This window comes from Ambystoma mexicanum, chromosome 9 (assembly GCF_040938575.1).
Source record: "Ambystoma mexicanum isolate Mex_15411 chromosome 9, UKY_AmexF1_1, whole genome shotgun sequence".
Lineage (NCBI taxonomy): Eukaryota > Metazoa > Chordata > Amphibia > Caudata > Ambystomatidae > Ambystoma > Ambystoma mexicanum.
The window spans coordinates 480,648,955-480,670,631 of NC_090931.1; the positions used below are offsets into that span (position 1 = coordinate 480,648,955).

Here is a 21,677-nt window from a genome sequence, read left to right on the forward strand (position 1 = left end):
CACAGTGGTGGAGCCCCTGGGTGAGGTGAACTATTTAGTGGACCTTGGAAGGCCTGGACAGGCTCCAAAAGTGTTTCACGTGAATAGGCTGAAGGCTTTCGTCCCAAGAGTCGAAATCGCAGCACTGCTACTGGCGTCAGACGTTGAGGAAGAGGAGTCTGAACCTCTCCCCGACCTGTTCCAGAGCGGTCCTTCAGATAGCTCCGTTGAGGGTGTCCGAGTGGCCCCTCACCTGACTTCTGATCAGCAGGCTGAGGTGAAAAGTTTGCTTAGGCAGTTTTCCCCCCTGTTTTCACAGTCCCCTGGTTTGACACCTTGGTGCAAACATAACATTGACACAGGAGACAGTGTACCTACCAAAAGTAGGGGATACAGGATGTCAGACAAAGTACGGTCTTATATTAAGACCGAGGTCAACAAGATGTTAGATCTTGGGGTGATTGAACCCTCTAGTAGTCCTTGGTCCAGCCCTGTGATGTTGGTTCCAAAAGCAGGCACTTCTGAATTGAGGTTCTGCGTGGATTACAGGGCTCTGAATGCTGTCACCAAGACAGATGCACACCCCTTGCCTCGAACGGATGAGCTGGTGGATACTTTGGGTGCCTCCAAGTACCTCAGCACGTTTGACCTCACTGCTGGCTATTGGCAAATAGCTTTAGCAGAACATGCCAAGGAGAAGACAGCATTTTCTACTCCAGACGGCCTTTACCAATTCCGGGTAATGCCGTTCGGGTTGAAGAATGCACCTGCCACTTTCCAGAGGCTTGTGAATCATGTGTTGAATGGGTTGGACGAATTCTGTCTTGCATATCTGGACGATATAGCAGTTTTCAGTGCCACCTGGGAAGACCATGTGAAACACCTCAGGATTGTGCTCCAGGCTCTTCAGAAAGCCCACTTGACCATAAAGGCTAGTAAATGCCAGATTGGACAAGGCTCAGTGGTTTACCTTGGACATGAAGTAGGTGGAGGGAGGATACAGCCTCTACCCAGTAAAGTACAAGCAGTACAAGACTGGCCTACCCCCACTACGCAAACCCAAGTGAGAGCCTTCTTAGGACTCACGGGGTATTATCGCAATTTTGTGGCAGACTATGGCACCATAGCTGCTCCTCTGACTGCCCTCACAACTCCGAAGAAACCCAAGAAGGTAACTTGGACCGACGAGTGTGAGAAGGCCTTCAATGGCTTAAAAGACTCCTTGTGCCAGGCCCCTGTGCTCAGGGCCCCTGATTATCAAAGACCTTTTATCGTGCAGACGGATGCCTCTGACACTGGGATAGGAGCTGTACTATCACAAGTAGATGAGAAGGGTAAGGAACACCCTATCGGTTTTATTAGTCGCCAGCTTAAGGACAGAGAGCTCAGATGGTCCACGGTAGAGAAAGAATGTTTCTCTGTTGTGTGGGCCCTAAGGAAGCTGAGGCCCTACCTCTATGGGACCCACTTCACTGTGCAGACTGACCATAAGCCGTTAAAGTGGCTAATGAACATGAAGGGGGAGAATCCAAAGTTGCTTAGGTGGTCCATAAGTCTACAAGGCTTCGACTTCACTATTGAGCATAGGCCAGGTGTCCAACATAGCAATGCTGATGGGTTGTCCAGAATGTTTAACCGACCTGAACAAGAGACTCATCCAGGGGTGGATTAGTTCCCCCTGTCCATAGTCTGGGAGGGGCGAGTGTTAGGAAAGATTTCGTAATTGTAGGGAATTTTCCTTCCATGTGGCAACCCCTAAACTTTTTGCTATTGTTTTTAACCTTGTTCTTGACTTTGCCAGAGAAGTACAGCCTTCTGCCGCACTTCTCTGGGCTTTCGCTCCTTTTCTTACGGGGAAACTGACATGCCCTTAAGACAGTCAGTACCGGGTAACGCTGTTTCCCGTAGTTTCTTTTATCGTGTTGCGGCTTTAGTGCAACATGACGCAAGAGGGCACTGTAAGTTAAGTTACAGCTCTCTTGGGTCTCTAGCCTCCTACAGGCCCTAGATACTCTTTTAGGATGGTATTTGATCGGTGCAAGTCATTCAGGGACTCGAATGGTGGCAGCGATCGTTTTGTTTATTTTGAGCTCCTTTTGGCGTTCTGAGCACGTTTTTCGCACTGAACCCAAAATGGTGGCCTGGCTCCCAAAATGGCCAGACCACGAGGCTCCTTTGTCTTGTACACTGACCGTCTTGCTCCCTTCACCTTCCCCAGGTCGGGCGACCCGGGGCCTTCCTTATTTGGGCATGTACTTTCCCGCGAAACGTGGTTGCTTTCGCGGGCTTCTACATGTCGTTTGTGTGCCTCCAGGGTGTGGGCTGGGATGTCTGGTCCCAATACACATCCTGGGTGCCAGAGAGTCTGGGGTGGTGTGAATGCCTGGGACCACCGTGGTCCGTGATTGGTCCACGTATGGTATGTGTGTTGATGAGCGGATCTCCCATTGGCTCCCCTCCGTTTTGGCGCGAAGGGAACCGTGGATAAGAGGGAGCTGGAAACACCACTGCCATGTCGATCTCCTGAGTTCTCACGAACGAAGGAATACAGGAGCCAAGTATCCTGCAACCAAGAGGCTGGACCGAGGAATCGCTGGTGACCCGCTGAAGGAATCCTCCTTTGCACTGCTGTCGTCCTGTGAAACCCTTTCCTCCTTGGATCGAACCAGAAGGCCTGTACTGGTGCTTCGACCTTTGGAATAGCAGGAACAGCTATTCCCGGCGACTTCATCATCTCCTGCCAAGTAAGCCTTCGGAAGTGTCTCTGGGCCATCCAGTTGACTGACCAGCTTACAAGGGAGTCCTGCTCTGTAACTGCCGCCAGGTTGTGTTGTATTTCGAGTCCTTGTCACTCTCCCACGCTTTGTACACTTGGCGTTCCCAAGTCTGAAGGGAGGAGTGTACATTTGGCTTGAATACACACGGCCGCTCCGTTGTCCTGCTGCGGCAACAAAACTGTGCTGGTTTCGTCGATTGGGACGTCTTTTTGCTCTACACGACTACGAGGCGTTCCCTGCTCTTCTGAACCTGCCAGCTGCTGTAACTAACGTGGAGAAGCCGGGGTCTGCTTGCTTCGGGGACCGGTGAGTAGTTTAGCTAGGATCTGGTCGCCCTCCTGCAGTATCCCATTGCTTTTCCTGCTGTGTAAAAACAGCACCCTTTTGCCATACTTGCGCTCTGCTTCTGCTCGCTGTGGAGGCTGCGCTTGAGTTGCGGAACCCGTTCTCCTTCTGCTGTGCACTAACCCGAACTGCCTGACTTCCTCCGAAGAGCTTCCCCTTTTGCCCGTTGGCACCGGCGTGGCAGGTACTTTGAGCACAAGGCTTCACTCTTCGCAGGGCTCGGACTTCCATCTAGTTAGGTGCCTCTGAAGGCGAACTGAGTCTAAAGCGTTATCGCACTGCCTGTTTTCCTTTCCTTTCAGGTGGACTACATATTTCGTGCTTTAAACGCTTGCGACTGTGTATTTGTATATATATTGTGTTGATATGGTATGTGTTGGTTTAATATTGTGATATTGTGATTTTCTCGCTACGGTCATTATTTTAAAGGCCTTAAAATAAATGTGTATCTATTTTTGATATAACAACTGTTTGGAGTAGTTTGTAAGCGCTCTTGCTTTGTGTGCTCATTGCGGGCTTTCAGTCACCCTCACCCCTCTTGAGACCTAGTCTTGACCGCCGCGATCGCTACCTTGATTGGTCTGGCTCGTCCAGAGGTTACCCTGTTCCAAGTAATTAGGTTGGCCTTCTGAACTTCTGCGCCACCAGGACAGAGTTCATAAATCCGTCTTAACAGCAGTAAGAGGTGCCCCTCCGGTGCGGACACACTGGGCAAGGTGTATAGCAGTGTCTTTAGCTCCCAGGAAGCCCGCCAAGAATAGAAGGATCTGCCTTGGCCCGTTGGCGGCAGCCCAGTGTGCACGGTCGCGTCTCAGTCGAAGGTAGGTGCAGGGGGTTGGGTACCTTGAATCTGGGTAGTGCGGGAGCCTCCCGTTAGCCGCAACCGCTGACCGTTGCTGTAATGTTGCGGTAGCCCGCCCCGCCTATGTGGCAGGCGAGGCGGGTAGGGCAATCTCAGTGCGGGTCTTCACTGCTGACAGTGGTCGTCTCTTCACTGATAGCGGGGCCACCACAAAAGCCGCACGGTTATATAGGAACAGCCATCCACGCCACGTAGCTGCAAGCAGTCTGGGTAATCTTGCAGGTAGGGTGGTGCCACAGTCACCGGAGGGATAGGAGAATGCCTGCAGGCCAGCACCTCCACGGTCTCGTCGATATCAGAGCAGCCCATCCAGGGATCACGAAATAGGATGTCCCCCAGTCCAACGCAGTATTAAATTGGAGCTCCTTCCCTATCGTGGCCTTAGGAGCCTCGCCCTCTTCTCTGCATGTACTCCACAAAGCCTGGAAGTCAAAGGCAGATTGCAGATCGAGTATCAGCTGGTGTGCTGAAAGTGAGGTTTTCTCTGCCTCTAGTCCTTTGAAATGCCTGGAAACAAGACAGCTACTACTACAGGTCCTTAAACAGCTGTTGCTCTGCTTTCCATAGAATAATGAGGCACCAAGAAGGATTTTTATGTTCTTTAGGAGGTTGCCCAAGACGGAGCTATTCTGTAAGGCAGCCATTTCTCAGCTGTGCAACAGCACCCCCGCTGGTACCATTTTTAACAAAATTATTCAACTCATATAGCCAAACTGGGTGTATAACACGCTCTATGGCGGAAGCGAAGGTCGTGCTCTTCGGGATACCAAATAAAGATTTAACAAACTGTGGATCATATCGACCCATAGCTTTACTTAAAATAGATGCTATAATGTATACCGGGATCTTGGCAGGTAGAATCAAGAACGTTTTGCTGACAATCATAGGTCAGGACCAATGAAGCTTCATCACAGGTAGGCAAACGTGGGATAATATCTGAAGAGTTACCCATCGGATAGAGAAAGCAGAGATTAAGCAGATTCTGGTGGTATTGGTAGCACTAGATGCCGAGAAGGCCTTCAACAGGGTGTAATGGCCGTACCTATTTCAAGTGATGAAACATATGGGTTCGGACCCAACTACATACCCATGGTGGAAGCCATTTACAAAGATCCATCTCTCAGACTTTCCATTAACACACAAACCTCATATACAATACGAATAGAACGGGGCACGCGGCAGGGTTGCCCCCTGTGACACCATTTGTATGCTATCTTTCTGGAACCCTTACTCGCTCTAAATAGGGCATACCCCAACGGTAAAAGGGATTCCTTTTGGCGGTGAGAATCATAATACAGCTGCATATGCAGATGACATGCTGTTGACGTTAGCAGAACCCAAGAAGTCAATCCCAGCCCTGGTCAGAATCCTAGTCGAACAAGAGAAGATCTTGGGACTAAAAATAAATATGACCAAGTCAGAACTGATGTAGTTGGGCTTGCCGAGAGAACAGTCAGAAGCTGTACGTAAGAATCCTCCATTTAAGGTGGCGGTAGGTCCAATCTCCTATTTAGGGGTCGCATTAACAAATAAGATGTCCTACTTGTATAAAGCTAATTACCCTGAGCTAATCAAGAAGACTTGGGAGGACTTCCTACGATGGACCCCACTCCGAATCTCCTGGATGCGGCGCATAGCGACGGTTAAAATGGTAACGCTCCCTAGATTATTATTTAAATTCCAGGCCCTCCCGATAGCGGTTCCACATTCATTCTTTAAAGAAATAAATAGGATGGTCACAAAATGTATCTGCCAGAACAAACGTCCTTGTCTGGCCCTGGACCTACTAATGGCACAGAAACAGAGGCGAGGATTAGGACTACCCAACTTGCTAAGGTACTATGAAGTAGCCCAACTGAGAGTGGTACGAGAATGGCTCAGAGAAAATAAGGAAAAGGTATGGGCTAGGATGGACAGAGCAGTCACAGGGGACCTCTGGTGCGACTACTATGGCTACCAGGGAAAGATAGACCCCAAGCGCAATACGCAGTACGATCCTTCACACTATGTGCAATATTTGGAATAAATGATTAAAAAAAGGACATCTCTCAACCCGCCCCCTTCACCCCTCTGTTCGAGAACCAATACTTCACCCCAGGGTTAGAAAAAGGCAAATTTGGTCAACGGCAGGGACATGGCTGCACAAAGGTGGGAGATATGGTGTGGGAGGGAGAGATAGCATTTTGCAAGGATTGCAAAAGCCAATTGGGTGTGACAGAAGCTGAAGAATTTGAATACATACAACTAAGACACTGGTTGAAGCAGCCAGAGATACAAAAAGCAGCCCCACGTCAATTGATGTAATTTGAAAAATATATAACCACTCACTTGGGAGAAAAACCCTTAAACTCAAGCATTTATGCGATCCTCCAGGGTGGCACAGTAAGGGAGAAATGGCCATATCAGGTGTCATGGGAGGGCACGGCAAGGTCAGAGATGGATTGGGAACGGTGGAATATCCCAAAGTTAAAGAGGTTGATACAATTAAGTGAAGTATGGTACAAGATGTTGCTACAATGGCATTATACACCCAAACAACTTTATAAAATGTATAAGACAACTTCCCAAAAATGTTGGAGGGGCTGCAAGGGGATAGGCGACTGGAGGCACAAATGGTGGGATTGCCCCAAGATAAGGGAATTTTGGGAAAAAGTGATCACTCAGATAAAAAACACATTGCCAGAACTGCAAGATCTTGCCATAGAAGGAAATCTATGCAAACTCCTAGACCCAGAATGTAAGGCAATCTCGAAACCCCGAAAGGGAGTTATGATGTCTCAACTGGTAACTGCTTGGCTGGTAATAGCACAGAACTGGAAACAAAAAGAACCGCAGACAAAGTTAGAATGGACATGTAAAATATGGGACATAGTAGTGATGGAATGGATTACCTGGGATTACAAGGGGATGCAGGAATATTTCGGACAGATTGGGGAGAGTTGCTGGATTACCTACAAAGCGACTACATGCTACGATGGTGCCCAGATCACTTGAGATCACTGGACATAAGATGATCGTAGGGGAGTGGGGCACCGGAACCAGATAACAGAGCAAGAAAAGATGAAAAGATTGGGGAGAGTTGCTGGATTACCTACAAAGCGACTACATGCTATGATGGTGCCCAGATCACTTGAGATCACTGGACATAACATGATCGTAGGGGGAGTCAGGTGCCCGAACCAGATAACAGAGCGAGAAAAGATGTCACACAGTTTTGCCATGGAGACACTGCAAGACCTAGGTTGGGGGGCGGGTGGTCGAGGGAGAGGAGAAAACACAATGTGCAGAGAATTCTCATTGCAGTGTTTATCTTAACCACAAACTCGTAGAAGAATCAAATAAGAGTGGGAAGGTAAACACAAGCATGCTTGGAACGCCAAACACTGAGAGAAATCACTCCATGGTCAAAGCAGCAAAGTGCCTTACTTTCGAGACCGACATGAAGGTACTGCTTGAACCAATCACGTTCAGGCGAAAGTGCAGGCCCCACTTGCTGGTGTAGCACAGACGGCATGGAAGGCTGCAGAGCCATGCTCACGCTCATCTGTCATTCCAAGATGGCACAGAGGCTTCAGCACACACCTACCGTCTTAGAGTCAACCATTGACAATTAAATCCTGGGGAATACGAAAGAGGTATAATTAACTACATTTTCAAATAATACATTACAAAAGACAAAGTCAATTACAGCACTAAAAAAAGCTGCTTACTGAAAGACCAATCCCGTGCTGGCTTAGAAACACTGAGACCTTCCCGGGACTGTAAAAGAGGCGCGATATATTAGACAGGGCTGAAGACTGCAAGGAAGCAGTCATTTATCTGATCACTCCCTGGATACATGTGGAGACTGCTACTCTGGAAGAAGTAGTTTACATTTTGTTAGCTGTGCATCAGTTGCTCTGGTAGAAGTAAGCTAGGTTCTACCACAGGAACTAGTGGTACATTGAGAAGAGGACCTGGAGACATTTTATACCAGTCAGATCTGAGACCTGAAATCAGGACACTTCCTTAAGGAGCATATAAGGAAGAACCCCTGGCAAGGAGGAGAGAATATCATCTGGTTGAAAAGGACCCTGAATAAGGGTGTGAGGTACTCCTTTTCCATTGAGAGAATCCAAAGAGAACCACAGTTCTGGGAAAGACCTTAGAATTTTGAGAGAACCAGAGGTCATAGAGAGTCCTGAGAGAATCAGAGGTTGTGGAGCGGCCAAAGTGAATCGTGAGAAAAGCAAAGGTCATGATGAGACCTGGGTGAATCCTGAGGAAAGGTCATTGCGAGATCTGAGAGAATCCTGATAGGAACCAAAGGTCGTGAAGAGACCGACAAACCAGAGATTACCAAAAAACCTACAAGGAAGTAAACTAGAAATCCAAGGCCCAGGAGAGGTCAGCATGAAGGATAGCTATCGAAACTACAAAGGGCTGTTAAGAGAAACTACACTATAAATAACCCTTGAGACCTCTATCCATGGGAAGATCTTACTTGTATTTGTTAGAATAGGGGTGGACTTTAAAAGGCTTATTTTTTTTTATTTATTATAATTGTATAATAGTTTTAAAGAAAGAACTTTTACAATGATAAACATTTGTCAATAAATTTACAAATACTTAGTAACATTTATCACATGTATCATTTACAAATTTCATAAAGTGAACATTTAATAGAATATAAAATATATTACCTTAAAATAGTAAAACAAGAATATTGAAGAAGAAAAAGAAATGGCACATCATTTGCAAATCATTACGCCTATCTTTTACCAAAACCAGAACTTAAATGTAACTATCTTCAACTCCTATCATACACATCACAATCTTATTCCTTCTCTATCTCAATCTGCACCAATAGTTTCTCAACCGAACTCCATACTCTATAGAGGGCCAACAGTACAGTTTTTGAGGTAGAATTAAGACAAAACGTCCAGAACTCATCGCTTTTAATATGATCTAAGTTATGGACGAGATGGCCCAATGACACCATATATAACGGGCCAAGACAGGGACATTCTGTCAGTACATGTCTAGGTGTTTCCAAATTTGAGGACATATGGCAGATCCTGCAAAATCTAGACTCTCTAGATATCCCTTTCCAAGCTCCACAAATGGCCAAAACCGGAAATTGATTCACTCAAAGTCTGAGATAGAAGTTTCTGACTCGTGGGTCAGGGCAAACTTCTAAATAACTCTCAGGCTTCAATTATTGGTGAACTGCCGCGCCACATATGAATAACATTTTAGGGTATTAAGATGTTTATAATTACATACCCAATCATGTTTCTTGATTCTTCTCTTCAAGGCACCTTTCAGGATTTCAAAGTTGGAGCAAAGTTTAAAATAAGGAAACCATACTATCTCTTCCCAAAGATCTTTAAATAATCTGGCATAGCCAATACATTTACTACCTTCCAGGTCCAAGTCATAGCTAGAGCCCAGGATATTCAATAGAAGGCAGATAGGAGCAGTCTTAGCTTTCAACATCAAACAGCCTCTCCGTATTAATAATTGCGCCCTGAGTGAAACAAGTCCCAGTTCTAGGCAAATGTATTCAACAGAAGTTGTCTTTGGTAACTGTAAAACCACTCTCCAGAATCTGGCTTCCACCCTATGTAACCATGTTAGGTCTTTCATCGCAAGAGCCTCCAGCCCGTATAATACCATTGGGCATAGCCATTGGTTGTATAACATTAACACCCCTGCCATTGAGAACCCCAAATGGTTCCTTACAAACCTTCTGCATACCCCAGTAATCTGTCTTGCCTTGGTAATCTTTGTATCAATGATATCGGCATACCCTTTAGTTCTAGTCATCTCCAAGCCCAAATATTTATAGCTGTCCACATATTCGATAGTTCCCAGTGGGGATCCCAATTTCACCTTACAGATTTTCCTAGAGGAAACTAGCATCCCTTTGGTCTTATCAAGGTTAACCGTGAGTTAAAACTCATTTGAGTAAATAGCCAGTTCCTCAAGCATCGCTTTCATGCCTGTCACCAAATGGTCAAAAATGACCAGATCGTCAGCATATAACATGCCTCCAATCCTGAAGTTACTAAACTTGGGTGGACACCCAGATTTTGCAAATAGTCTGGTCAATACATATGCGATGTAAATGTTAAAGAACAAGGGGGCCAGCATACCACCCTGTCTGACCCCTTTGTTAATTGGTATTTTATCCGATAGGATTCCCTGGACATTTACTCTAATGCAAGCAGTGGTACCCTCATGTGAAGCCCTGATGACCTCAAAGAGCCAGCTGGAGCACCCCAAATGTCGTATCTTACCCCAGAGGATATATTGTCCACTTGGTCAAATACTGAACGGAAGTCAACAAAGACAATGTACAATGAGGGACCAGCCTCTGAACAAGACTGTGAGATAAATGTATCTAAGACTCAAAGATTGTGAACCGTACTTGACCCTGGTCTAAAGCCGGTCTGACAAGGATGCAAAATCTCAGCCTCATCTACCCAGGCCTGAAGATGTTCCAAGACATAAATTGAAAAATTCTTCCCGGGAACATCCAGTAATCATAATAATCTATAATTTTCAGGGCATAGACGGTCACCCGTCTTAAAGGCCTGGACAAGTATGGCCTCTTTCCAAGAGTCAGGGATATTTTTTCTACTGCATACCTTGGTAAACAGTGGATAAAGGGCCTTAATCCAGATTAAGAGTTCATTCTTTAATATCGCAGTAGAGAGGCCATTTTGTTCCAGAGCTCTAGAGCATTTTAAAGCACTTAAATGCTGACTGATATTGTGTCTGGTAAAATGCATAGGCCAGAGGAATTCCGCATGATCGACAGGCAGGTTAGCCTCCACCTCAGTAAACATTTTACTTTTGACATAAGTAATCCAAGTCTCCTCAGAAATAGGATTTAAAATTAATGGTTTGGCGGCAGACCTGGCCCCTGACAAGATCTTCCACATATCCCCACCTTACAAGTCCTTAAAGTATGGATCAGCTGTTCCCAATTTCCACGTCTCCCCTGCCAAGATCTTCTTCGTATCCAGTTACGAAATCTAGTCTGTAATTTGGTTATTTCATATTTTATCAAGTTTAAGGGGGCATTTAATGAATTAACAGAGTTCTCTTCTCAATAACCTTTTGGTCTTATTTACCTCAGGATCATATCCATGTCTATGAGCATTCCAAGTCAAAGTCAAACTTTTCCCTTTACATTTACCTGAAGAGTTAGCTATCAATTTTAAGCAACCTTCGATGTTATTGGGATATAATGTGGATACATTTAACCTACAATCACACAGCTCCTTTTTTAACAGATCACATGCTTTAACCACATTTTTGTGAGACCATAAAAGTTGATGTCCTGATTGTGAGGTTGTCAGGTTCGTAGAACCCTTCTCTGTTATACAATTAAATTCCAATACCAATCTACAGCCAAAATGGCGTGATCGCTGGTTGTTTGAGGGGAAACTAACATACTCTGTACTCGCCTAACCAAAGGGAGACTACAGGCTATATAATCCAAGGTAGCACTGCTTTTTTCCATCTGCCACATTTGCTTCCCTGGTATATCACCAATGACTCTACCATTTAGAACCACCAGGTCCCAATCATTCCAAAACTTAAGCCATTTTTTCCCCTTTGGGCTTTACTGTTTTAAGTACCATAGAGTTAAAGTTCTGACCACTCTCATCAATGGGATGTTCACCAAGTTTGGCAGTTAAGTCCCCCCCCCACCACCCACAATTATATTTTAATTACCATTTCTGGCTACCCAGTCAGTTAGTACCTTGTCAATATATGAAAAGATGGGCTCAGAATGTAATATACCACGGGGATCATATACATTAATCAATTGCACCTTTTTTGTCTCAGACTCTCCCTGCCAAGAGACCTCAACAATCAGTACCTTCCGCTCTTTTTGTATCGGGGTAATTTGCCTGGATATCAGTGCATTCTTGACCCCAATCATCAGACCCCCAAAGGGGCACCCTACCGGGCCCTTTCCCGCCTCTATTTGATATATCTTATACCCATTGAGTAAAAATTGGTCAATCAGCCAAGTTTCTTGAAGCATGAACACCTCTTTGTCTTCCAACATCTTTAAAGAGGGACCTGCTTGTAGAAAGGCTTAAAAGGCTTAGATTTAGGAACATTTTTGTTGACCAAACTTGGAAAACATTTTTGTTGTTTATTAGTGTTATCCTAGAAGCAAAAGGGCTAATCATGAATAGGTTTAAACTTTTTTTTTAAACCTTTTTATTTGCATTTTAACACAACACATTACAAATAACCACTTAAACAACAACACACAATTTCTACTGGCACTTTCATGTTGGAGTCCATATTATTTTTTATCTGCTCAATTCATGGCAGGGTCCCCCTTCCTCCATCCATGATGTTCCTACGCCACTCTGTGTATCCCACTCGGGTGCGGATGGGCCGGCCTTCTCACTCTTGACTAATTTTGGCTCGTAATCTCCAAGCTTCCTCCGTCGTCTGGTTAGTTCTCGACCCGGCCACCTGACTTGCCTATGCTGTCTCTTTCATCGCTTCCGAACAGTTCCTGCACAAGGGTGTCCGTGCTAATATCTTAGCCCCACTATTACCTTCTCGCCTTTGCGTCGCCCTTGTCCACACTGATGTTTCGGCTATTGCCCATTTGTGCAGGTCCGCCCACCACCCTTCTATCGAGGGTCCCGTGCTTGTGTTCCACGCCATTGCTATGCAGCGTTTTGCCAGTATTGTCATCAGGTCTTTCATTTTTGCCAAGTGTATTCTCTGCTTGTCTCCTCTTAGGAACAGGCCCAGCAGATAAGAAGCTGGCGACCACGCCTGCATTTGGATTCCCCCCTTCAACGCTCTTTCCTTGATAGTGTCCCAAAAGTTTGTTATTCTCGGGCATGACCAGAACATACGCACCATATCTGCCAGCTCCGTCGCGCAACTCGGGCAGCTCTGTGTCTGTCTCCTCCCCATGCTGGACATTCTTTTCGGCGTTAGATATGCTCTGTGTATGAGATAGAGCTGCATCTGTCTGAACCTTGCGTTCCTGGACACTTTCTTTGCATAACGGAGTGCCCTATGCCATTCCTCATCTGTGAAGGGTTTCTGAAGTTCTTCCTCCCATTTTACCAGTGCTTGTAATTCTCTCGTGTTGTTGGCTCCTAGTAGTTGTTCGTAAAGCCTGGACACAGTGTTCCCCCCTTCAGAAACGTTGTACCATGTATCCAGTGCCCCCCTGTGTCATCCTCCTCCGGTAGGGTTTCCCATTTCTTCCTTATCGTTCAGACCATATTATTATACAGTACGAATTGGCCCTTGAGTATGCCCTGTTCTTCTGCCAGGGTCTGGAAGTCCACCCATTTTGCCACAGATCTCATATTTGGGCTACTTGTCCTCTCACTGTGTTCTAAACGTTGCCAGGTTTGCGATGTGGGCTTCAACCAATCCCACAAGAGGGATTTGCCTGGAGCAGTGGTCCCTCTCGTCTTGGATTTTCCATGCTCTTTTCCATAGGGCTGGGCCCATTCGACCATACTGGGGAGTGTTTTGGCTGAGGCTGTATCTATCCACAGGAGCTCTCTCAGGTAATATCGCTGCAGCGACAGTCGAAATAGGATTGAATCTATGGATGTTTCCTCGCCCAGCCACTGCACCACGAATTGGAGTTGAGCTGCCAAATAATACTGCTCGAAGTCGGGAGCCTGATGCCCCCCCATTCAAGGTCTCTTTGTAGTGTGGTCAGTGCTACCCTGTTTCTCCCTCCACCCCACAGGAACTCCCTTGCCATGGCGTGTAGCAGTTTAAAGAATGACCCAGGAATATTGTAAGGAATGTTAGTAAAATAATACACGAGGCGAGGTAGGACCGTCATCTTCAACAGGGCCGCCCCCCCCTATCATCCCCAAAGGTAGTGTCTTCAAAAACTGCATGGCCTTCCCTACTTTATCCAGGGCCACCTGTGTATTGGCCATATGTGTCTCTTTAGTGTTGTGATATATGTCCACTCCTAGATATCTGAAAGTATGTGGGGTCCATGTGAGGCCCAAATCCGGTAACCTGTCTAGTGTCTCACCTCTCAGGCCCCCCAAGGGGAACAATGAGGATTTTTCCTTGTTGATACTAATTCCCGACAGTCTGTCAAATGCTCCCAGGGCAACGAGCCGGTCCGGCAAGTGAGTCTGTGGGTTCTGGACATAAAGCAGCATATTGTCTGCATAGATTGATATTTGATGTACTTCCCCATCTATCACTGTGCCTGTGTCCTTGTACTCTGCCCTTAGAAAGGGTGCAAATGGTTCCAGGGCCAGGATATACAACATCTTGGACAGTGGGCATCCCTGCTTCGTACTCTGTGCTATGCTCCACTCCTCCCAAACGTGTCTGCCCGTTTTCACCCTCGCCTTTGGATCCTTGTATAAAAACTTGATCCAGCGTAGGAACCCTTACCCTATCCCAAAGTTCACTGAGTCGAATGCCTTTACGGCATCCAACGATGCCACTGCGCTTTCCCCCTCTTCCTAGTTCGTGTTGTCTATGAAGTAGTGGAGTCTGCAGAGATTCCACGTTGTATTCCTTGCCGGTACATACCCCGTTTGGTCTGGGTGCACCAGCGTGGGTATAACCCTTTTGAGCCGGTTGGCCAGAGCCGCTGTAAGGATCTTGGAATCTTGGTTTATCAAGGAGATTGATCTATAGGACCCGCACTCCAGAGGCGATTTCCCTGGTTTCGGTATTGGTACTATTACTGATTCCGACATGCTACTCAGAAGCCTCCCCCTCTCGTATGCCTCCTCCAGTGTCTCCAGCAGTCTCGGGGCCAGGGTGTCCTTGTATTTCTTGTAGAATTCACCTTGTAACCCGTCAGGCCCTGGTGATTTACCGGTCGGGAGCTGGGCTATGACCGCAGACAGTTCTTCCACTGTGAGGGGCGTATCTAACATTTGAGCTTGCTCCTCTGTTAGTTGGGGAAGTGCGATTTCCGCCAGAGCGTCAGCTATATCTCCCGCCTCTGCCTCCTGGACCCGGGAATATGATTTCTCGTAGCATCCCGAGAAAACTGTATTAATGCCTTCATGGGTCTTAATCACCTCTCCCCGTTCATCTTTAATTGCGTTTATCGGCTCCCTCTTACCCTCCTGTTTGGTAACCAGGCCAGGAGCCTGCTGGGCTTATCTTCCTCTGCATGTAGCTTCTGTATATATTTCCCATAATCCATCTTCCCTAGCCTCTCCCAGATTGCCATGCACTGCTGCCTCAAAGTGGTGAGATCTCCCATTTCTTCTCCCACCTCGTCCGCTTGTGCTTCCGCCCTTTCAATCTCCCTTTCTACTCCCTCTAGTTCAGCCAAAATCTCTCCCCGGAGACCTCCTGTCTTCCCTATTGCCGCTCCTCTAACCACCACCTTGAGTGCCTCCCAGACTGTTCCGGTGCTATCCACACTCCCCACATTATGCTCAAAATAGTCTTATCGTGCTCTGGATGTGGTCCTGGAACTCCCCATCTAACAATGCTTCCACCCTCAGTCCCCATGTGGGTATGGGGGCTCTCCTGTATATATGTGCCCATGTCACCCAATCGGGGCATGGTCGGATAAGGTTCATGCAAGAATGTGTGCCCGGGTGAATTACCCCAGTGTCTCCTTGCCCGTGAACAGGTAGTCTATTCGAGTGAATGTCCTGTGCGGGGCGCTATAGTTAGTGTATGCCCTACTGCCCACGTGTACCTTTCTCCAGACGTCTTCTAGCTCAAGCTGCTCCAATATCTTCCGTAGTGCTCTGGCCGTCGGCGCTGGTTTCTTATGTTTAGTGTCCAACCTGTCCAGCCGGGGGTCCAATGTACAGTTGAAGTCACCGGCCCAGATGATCGATGAGTCCCTATATGGGGCTAGCCGGGGCGTAAGTATTCTGAAAAACTCTGTTGCATCGTGGTTCGGGGTGTACGTATTCACCCGGGGTTTTCCAGCATTCCCTGTATGATCAGGACTCTGCCTCCCACGTCTCTTTCTTGTTTTATGAGTTGGAATGGAATCCCCAGAGCAATCCATGTCAACACTCCTCTTGCGTAGTTAGAGTACGTTGAACTGTACATTTGGCCCCCCCACTTCTTGGCTACCTTGGCTTGTTTTTCCGTCGTCAGGTGTGTCTCCTGCAGCATTGATATGTGGACCTTTGCCCTATTTAGCCAGGCGTAAACCCTCAGCCTCTTGACGTAGGCGTTTAATCCCCTGATGTTCCATGTGACTACGTTTAATACTTCCTGGCCCATGTGTTCACTGAATCCGGCGGCCCATTCATTCCCATGGGCTCATGCGCTGTTGTTAGTCCTGTGTCTGGTGCTTCCGGGCCTGCCCCCACTTTCCCCAACTCGTTGGGGTGGCTTTGGTCCTTCCCCTCCTCGGTGGTCTCCTCCCGCATCTGGTCTGTGCGGGACCACGTCCCCAATGTGTCTCTCTGGTTCTCTGTATTTGGGCGTAGCTCTGATTGTTCTCTCTCTTCTCCTCTGCCGTGTCTTGGTCGTTATATGCATCTTCCTCCACTAGTGCCTTCACCTAACAAAACTAACCATACAACTCCTACAACTATAAACAAACAGCCAGCCTCCCTCCCCTGCTCGGGCTCCACCGCTTTCCAGGTGCTGCCCTCCCTACTGTGGGTGCGCTCGTTGTAGCGTGCTGCCTAGAAACTGGCATCACAAATTCTGTTCTTCTGCAGGGTCGCTTCTGTGGGTCTTGGCGGCCTGCTTCAGGGACTGCGGGCTACCATGTCTAACTAACTGCTCGTTGGAGTCTCTAAACTATTACTCATTTATCCGGTGTGCTTCTTCATGGGTCATCGAGGGGGGGTTCCTGTTGTCCCGCTCATCCCTATCTCTCAGTTATGGGATCCCTTGCTGGTCCATCCATTCTTGGGCCTCTGTCATGGTCTCGAAAAAGTATGGCCTGCCATTGTGTAGCACTTTCAATTTGGCCAGGTACAGCAGCATGAATCATACGTTGGCAGCCCTGAGGTGTTCCTTTGTTGGCCAAAATTGTGCTCTGCACATTTGCACTTGCGCCGTGTAATCTGGATACATAGTTATTCTAGCAGCATTCCTTGTTATGACCCCGCCCTGTCTCGAAAATGCCAAGATCTTTTCTCTAGCCGTGAAGTTCATGATCTTTGCTATCATGGGTCTTGGGGGCGCCGCTGGGCAAGATTTCCTAGCTTTGTGCCCTCTCTCCACCACGAAACCCTGGGACAGATTCCCTGCTCCCACCTCTTGGAGCAGTAGGTCCTCTACATATCCTGTGAGCTCCCGGCTTTCTTCACCCTCCGGCAGCCCCACGATGCGCACATTGTTGCATCTGGCCCTTCCTTCTGCGTCCTCCGCCTTCTGTTCCAGGGTCTGTATTCGGTCTAACGCCTCTGTCATTTGGCTCTGGGTGGCGCTTACGTTTGCTGTGTTAGTCTGCACCTGCTGTTCTGCCGTGCTGAAACTTTCTGATAAGTGCCTTACATCTTGCAGTAGGAGTCCCACATCTACTATCACTGCATCCATTTTGAATTCGAGTGAGGTCTTCAGGGCCGCTATGGCCTCCAGGACACAACCCTCTTCTTTCCCCTTCTCAGTCTGTGCAGTATCCGTTACGCTGGAACCAGCTTCTGGTGCCTCCACCTGGGGCGCTTCAGTTTTCCGGGCAAACGCCTCCATGCTTGTTTGCTTTCCTTTCCCCCCTTTCTGCTTTTCTGACATGTCTGTGTTGGGGTGCCTTTTTCTCTTGCGTCGGGGCCCCAGTCTTGCCTCCTCCCCGTCGCCGCTGGGCCTCCCGCAATGGCAGGGCCCTGTTGGTGGCAGGCAGCCGTGGCGTGGCCCCCACAATTTTGATACACCTCCCACCTGCCGTCTGCGCACCTGTCCCAGGTCCAGGCGCCTTCTCTTTTCCTGCGTATGCTGTGATACTCTGATCCGTTGGGTTGGGCCTCAACTTATGTGGGCCTTTATCAGAGCTTGCTCCCTATCCGTGTCTTTGATGCCAGAGTCGCCCTTATCCAGCTAGTCAATGCGTAGTTATGTCCAGTGGGCTGTGGCCGCTCACTGATTCCTGTTTGCCTTGCAGGTCTAGTCCGCTCTGTCCGTTGGTATGGCCCTAGGTTGCGTGTCAAACTCTGTGTGACCGCCATATGTGGGTCCCCTTGCCCCTGTCTCGACCTTGCTGCTGTTGTCCAGTTGTCCGGCTCATCCTTGTCTTCCCTGTTTATTTGTACCATTATCTGTGTCTCTAATGCAAGGCTCTCTCTATTCCTGCTTGCAGATGGGCAATCATGGGCACATGGTCTGTGGCCTACCACGTATCATGCGTTTATTGCCCTGCACTGCTGATCCACTTTATCTACTGGTGTGGGCACCTGGCTGTGCGTCCAACGCTGAATAGCCATAGTCTCTGGGTCCTGGTGTCAGGCCCGCCCTCTTCCTACGAGCAGATTATGACAGTGAGCCAGTGGACTGCGCCCTTTCACGTAGTATGCATTGTGTGGTGCCACGCTGATCTCGCCTCAGGGGGCTGTGTTATTGTGCCCTGTGGGTTGCGGCTTCTCTCCTGTGCTGGATGCCTCCCCTTTCTCCAGCGGTCTGTCAGCTCCTAGACGGGCCAAGGTCTGTTAGGTCGCTTGGGTCCCAGCCCTCTTTTGTGTGGCTGGTTAATGCATGTTCGTGGGCTGGTGGATTGTGGCCTGCCCCGTTATGTGGCCGGTCTTACTATACAGTACTGGTCCTACCTGAGGAGCTTGCCTGCAGCCCTCCTCTTGCTTGTCCCGGTACTGCAAGATGAGCCTCCGCGCTCCAGCGCGTCTGTAGCTTAAACCACCTTGTCTTCCTCAGCTGTTGTTATGAGTTGGGGGCTGCTGTGCCTTGGCAGAGTTCTGCGCTTTCGTGTTTCCTTTAGTGATTGGTGGACTGTGCCCTCCCACGTATACGTACGTGCCTTTGCCAATTCCGGATCTGCCCAGTTGGGTATTGGGCTGGTCCTCCGCTCGCTCAGTCTTTATATGGGTTATTTATTCCTTAATCCAGGACCCCTCTGAGTCTGGCCCCACTCCCTGTAGCTCGTCAATATGGGGCTGTGTGCCGTAGGCTGGTGCCCCCTGTTGCACACCAGTGACTTTTTTTTGTCTCACCTTATGATGGTGCTCCTAGGGGTGTCTGCGGGCCTTCTACCTTGCTCCTGGTGTTCGGTGCTGGGACCATAGTTTGTCTCCTTTGGTACGCCGTCCGGGAGGGAGCCCCTCTGCCTCTGTTGGTCCGATAACCTGCCTGCGTGTCTCTTGTCTGGGCAGTCTCACCGTCCTCTGGCAGTTGTTCCCAATTAGACCCATTGTGGGCCTTCACTCTCCTTCAAGGGGCCCGCTGCTGGTCCTCACAGCGTCCCCCCGCCTCTCGGGTCGTCCTCTCGTGTTGTGGTCTCGCCGCTCGGACCGCCGTTTCCGGTCGCAGCACTTAAGTGGGTGGGGATGATCCGCCTGGGACCTGCACGTCTTTGTCCCCCAGTGCCCGCTTGCGAGTTCGCAGACCTCGCCCTAAGGCGTAGAGATTTGTAGTCTCTCGAGCGTTCTTCTCTTAGCCCTGGATGTTGCACGGGGTCCTCCGGCTGCGGTTGCGAGAGCCTCCATGGCACTCCCGCTGGAGAGTCCACACCACCGGCACCCCTCCACACTGTGCGCGGTGTCTGCACGGTCCTGGTCCGCTTGCCTCTCGCTGTTGGCAGGCTCTGCTTTGCGGCCCCCAGTTGCTGTTGGCGCTGCATCTGGTTGTCGGATGGCCCACCTGCTGGTTCGCCCTCCTCATGCGTGGCGTCCCTGCCTTGCGCTCCACGTCACCTCGCTGCCACTGGTCTTATCTTGCTGGCAGGTCCCCTTCTCCAGCTTTGGCTGCCGCGTCTGCCATTTTGTGAGCCGGTCTTGCTGTAGTTTCGGTCGCCTTCCAGTGCCAATCCGGTCCGATTTTCTTCAGGACTGCTGCCAACGGTGCCTCACAACTTCCGGCGTCTCTCTTGTACTTTTTTTTCAATTTGTCATGTACGTTCTCCGACCTTTGTCGGATCTTAGACGGATCATGCGGGAGCTTCCAGATTTTGTACCTCAACGCATGGCCGCCAAGCCACGCCCCAAGAATAGGTTTAAACTCTTCTGTCAGCCTTCATTTTGGGGCTTTGTTTACTATAAGAGAGTGTCCCTGTGGAGTATTGGGGCGGGCAGACACTCATAAGATTAGGTTCAAGACTTTTGTGTTAAAAGACATCCCATCTTAGAGTGCAGAGGACACTGGGAGAACCACATTTTCTGTTGTCTTGTTCTTGACACTGTTTTACAGATCAATACCTTTTTCTTTTTAGAATCCTTCGCTAGTCCATGCATGTTCTACCAATCCCTGCATGAAGTTACTGAGAATAAAGACATCATATTAAACATCACATTAATTGATCTGCTTTGCTACAGTATATAAACAGACCAGAAAAAACTTCCACACAGATAGCTGCACTACTGGTATGCAAAAAACCTTCTGTGGTTATATTTATTTAAATTGTTTTAAAGCTCCCGTAGGCACATGTTTCGGCACGTCCTGTGCCTTCTTCAAATCAGGGTAATGAGTGTCACATCGTCACATAGTCTTGTTCAAAAACATGACTTCTTCTTTTCGTGTTTGTTCCAAATTTAATTCTGGAGTTGTTTAGCTGTCATACATCCAGGGTTAAATCCCACCTCAAAAGTGCAAGTTCCTATCCGTTCGCGTCGGCTCTCTGAGCACCCCAAGTTGATTTATACGTCAAACCCTCAGATTAAAAAATATTTACAAACAAAGACACACAAAGAATGCTTTCACTTTTTTATTTAGCATTTATGTATGTTTATTCACTTGTAGAGATAATATACGAGCATTAAAAGTAGTTTAGTCAAACAATAAGCACTCCCAATAATTATGAATAATATAGTCAAATACAGTCCTAGCTTCCTAATCCTTTATGCACTTCTAGGAATGTAAAACCTATAACCAATCAACGAATTGTATAGCCACCTAAAATATGACACATCAAAACAGTAGTGCTGTCAGGATTGGCAAGCCAGTAAGCAGGTGATGTTATCCTAATGACTGTAAACCAATTGAATGGAAAGAAATTAAAACCTCTATGAAGAGACCATGGATTCTAAAATCAATTACCTAAACAATATAAAGCCATGATTATAAATGCAGGAAAAGAGAGTTTAAATCCATCTGAGGGTTTCCTCCCTTGCATTCACTATTGTATATGTGAGTCACTTATACTGAGTGAAGTGCTGTGAGAGGGAGCAAGCATTTCTAAATGTGCTTGGCCCGGACTTGCTGCACCTTAAAGCTAAGTTATTCACCATGCACCAGAGAATAGTTAGGAGCTAATCCAACAAGAATGCATCATGCCCCTACATGCTATGTGAGACCATGAAAAGAAAAATATGGACTTTTAAAAGGCTTACAAAAATTGAAAGCCGGCTTAATTCAGCCCCAAAAAATAGAAATGAGCAAAAGAATTTCAATTTGGAATAATTGGCAAAGGAACCGTTTTTAGACTGAGGAAGCACATTTACTGCGCTCCGTTAAGCATATTAAAATAGCTGATGCTTCTTCTTATATATCCAGTCAAGAGTTCTCACCAGCTCTGTGTTCATTTCTGGCTGCCAGCTCTGCACAGCATGAAATCAACTGCTCTTAGGAAATTCAGGAAGCTCTATGTT

At 47.8% G+C, this 21,677-nt stretch overlaps 1 protein-coding gene across 1 annotated transcript in view; it reads left to right on the forward strand.

Annotated features, from left to right (window-relative positions):
• The window catches only part of CCNB1IP1 (cyclin B1 interacting protein 1), a 570,334-nt gene that overhangs the window by 163,080 nt on the left and 385,577 nt on the right, over positions 1 to 21,677 (forward strand). The window lies entirely within an intron of this gene.